Source organism: Sipha flava, unplaced genomic scaffold (assembly GCF_003268045.1).
Source record: "Sipha flava isolate LNK unplaced genomic scaffold, YSA_version1 73_pilon_pilon, whole genome shotgun sequence".
Lineage (NCBI taxonomy): Eukaryota > Metazoa > Arthropoda > Insecta > Hemiptera > Aphididae > Sipha > Sipha flava.
In genome coordinates, this window is record NW_020273613.1 from 2,051,831 (window position 1) to 2,055,728 (window position 3,898).

Consider the following 3,898-nt stretch of genomic DNA (forward strand, 5'->3'; position numbering starts at 1 on the left):
ATTTATGAAAAAAGAGAAGAGAAAATAGTATAAAATATATTGAATAAGCTTTTTCTATAAGTAGGCACAGTATGTTTAATACGATAATAATAAAATCAAAAATATTAAAAGATCGTTAGATTTTAAAATATACTAGACAGTAAAATCAATCATAAATATTCAAAATTATTGATAAGTCAATTGTTGTTATTATAATTTTTATTTATTATAGGATTCAATCAAAAGATAATTAAGACATTAATTTTGAAGTTAAATAGATTAGAAATTAGATCATATATCTTTTTCACTTCCGTGTTCCTCATTCTCTTAGAACATCTCTTCTACTAATAAAAAAAAAAATAAAAAGAAAACAACGGTAGTAGAATCTGAAATTTTAAAAGTATATCACTATATACTTTTAAAATTTCAGATTCTACTACCGTTGTTTTCTTTTTTTTTCTTTGTAATAATGAAATCTATTACCTAAAAATAAAAAATTAACACAATATTACCAAAAAATAATATAAATATTATTCATAACTAATATTTACAAAAATATGTATATAAATCTTGATCAATGAGCAAATCATTAATATCATCATGTCATAACACAATTCTTGGTCTTTTTTTGCCTTTCATTTTCTCTGAAGAATTATTTAATTTAACATTTGTTTGTAATTTTATAATTTCCAAATCCTTTTGGTTTTGAAGTTTATTGCTTGAGAGTTTGACCAACTTGTTGGACTCAAATTTTCTTTTTCTGGTTTCTGAAACAGGATCTATTTACCTAGATTCTATTTGCTCATATACAGGTTTGACTTTTTCCTTTTCTTTCAAATTTCAAATTTAGAGGAGAGTATCTCCTCGGAGAAAGATTTTTTTTCTTAAAGGTGATAATCTTTTGGGCAATCTTGATGGTGAACTTTTTTTAAGTTTACTGTAAGGAGATATTAACTTCTTTCTTTTAAGCGGTGATGGTGATTTTAAGGGAACACGAGAATTTATTTGAATGCATTGTGCGGGAGAGTTTTTTATTTCTTCTAAAGTTTTAATTGATTTTACTTCTTCTTTGGGTGGATTAATTTGAGGTGTTACATTTTTAACAGCCTTTGAAGGGTTTATAACATTTGGTTCCTCAATTTTCACAGTATAATCAGTATAATTTTTATACTTTTATTAACTTTTGTTAACTTCAGCTTTCATCATATCCATTAATTTGTTAAGTTCAGCAACATCTTCATCGTTTTCCCCTAGAGATAAGGTATCACCATCATCTGAATATAGATAAGAATAATATTATTCTTAAATATTCAATAAAATATATGAATATTGCTTACATAGAGAATTACACCTATAAGAGAGCATCTACAATTTATTATATTATATAATAGTTTTGAACATTTATAAAAATTACAATATTCGTATAACAAATTAGCATCAAAATGGATGAAAGATTCGATATAATGAAAGAAATATATTTAAAAGAGCCAAACCAAGGAAAGCAGCAGGGTCCAATGAAGTAGTGTCGAATTTTCTTTGACAAATTTCTCCAGATATACTTCTTAATGTAAAACTTTGTACATTGGATTTTCTCTTACTAGACATAAGAGCAGCCAGACGTAAGTTTTTAATGGCATCTTCATCAACACTCTAAATAATAAATTGTATTTAAATTATTATATAATAAAAAGATGAATAATTGAATAGAATCTAAAATCAGATATAAGTTACAATATGACTAAAAAATAAAAATACTAAAGGCCTTATCACAACCAACAACTAAGTTCATAAAATATAGGAAGTTTGTAGACCATGTATTATTAAATTGTTATGCTATAACAAAGTAACTCTAACATGTTGTTAAAAGCTATGAAAGAAAAACTACAGAACTATACTACTATAAAAATATTTAATTGTAAAATAAAAGTATAAGTATAAATAAAATAAAAGTTATATACTCTAAACATTGTAATATATTAAAGACATTATAATTTATCTAGCAATAACGATAAAAATGTTATGGACTGAAAAAAATTACCTTTTGAATACATTTATTTCATTTAGTCAAAAGTATATAAAAATGTTTATTAATAATGGGAAAATTTCAAATACTCTATATAAATATCTTTATATGTATTACATATATGTCCCGATTTACAAATGCATATATTGTACATTCAACAAGTTTTACATACAATAAATATTTAAATACTTCAAAGATGGACTTAAAATTTATATGACAAAATAATTATGTACATTCCTTATTTAAATATAATCAGTGCCTAATATTTTAACCTGTATAATATTATATTATAATTAATACTTACATTGTAATCCATTTCGCTTTAATCAATCGTGGAAAATAAGATTAACGTACAACAAATGTGGACAATAAGATAAATGAATAAATGAATATACATATGTAAAAAACTAAATCAATCGAAACAAATTACTAGGATATTTATCTAGACCACAAAATACAAAATAAAGGAGAATAATATATATTAGTTACTAAGTAATTGTATATAATAACTAAAAGAGCTTATAAATACGAGTATTAACGTTGTATTTATTTTTTATTTATTTATTTATTTATTTTTTTTAATTGTATCTATTTTGGTTGTCCAAAGCTTCGAAAATGAATAAACTGTTTGTTCCATATCTAGTAAAATATAACTTATAAGTTATTATTGCTTCCATTTTTTTTTTTTTTTGTTGGCATTATTGAATAATAAACTATTGTATATATTATATTAAGTGTAAAATGTAAACACCTGATTTGTAACCTAAATTATAAAAACCTTTTTTTTTTCAACGTATAGCATGTAATCTATTTTTATAAATATATGTGATTTTTTTTCATTTAATTTTGAGGTAAAATATATATAAAAAAATTGAAGAGTTAATTGTGGCATTACTGATATTGTAACGATATAACGATGTTACGTCGTTACAATATCAATAATTATATATATGAAAAAATGGTGAGATAAATAATTCAAATTTATCAAATAATCAAATAATTTATATACGTACATCAAATTTTTTTTATATCGTCATAAAAACCATATTTGTGAATTTGATTGTGTTATATTATGAATATATATCATGTGTATAGTAAAACTGATTATTTCTGTATTTTAAATGGTAAAAAAAAATGTTTTTTTTTTTTTTATCTATAATTTTGAAGATATTTTTATATTAACATTTTTTTTTCCATTTTCATAATTTATGTATGCATATTTCAGTCTATTAATATATGTGATGGGTTTTATTTATTACTAAGTTATTAATATTGATGAAAATCACTTAAGTTATTACTTTTTAAAAGATGGATCTCGTTTATCATTAGCCGCTGCGACAGGTTGTTCTCAGCGCTCCATTTGTGTTTCTTATTAAAAAATCTTATTCAATAAATTCCAATAAAAACAATACTACTGTTACCGTCGGCGCGAGAACCGAACACCGCTGTTGCGCACGAACCGCGACCGCGGTTGCCTCGCATAAAACCGCGTGCAACGAGCGTGTACCTGCGCGTGGTTTTTTTTTTTTTCCTCCACTCCGTTTCCAATTACGAACATGGTCAAAATGGCCGTCACCGTTTGCGGTGCAGAAGAATAGGTATACGCTCGCGTTTGTGCACCGACGCCGTCACGAGAACGGTGTCCGTCCTTTTCGCCGGTGAGAAGACGGCACGCGTGACTTCCGAACGCGTTTAAACGTGCGGCCGTGTAGCAAATTTTCAAGTCGGAGTACGGGGACACAACGTGAGTTGCTGTACATCATTTCGAAAGTCACTGAGAATGTTCCGTCAACAATCTGTTGTAAAAGTTTCTTGTCGTTTGAAACGTTTCGATACGTGTTACCGCAACACGATATGGGAACGATACGGCCAATCGCTACAAGATTACTCGGTGCG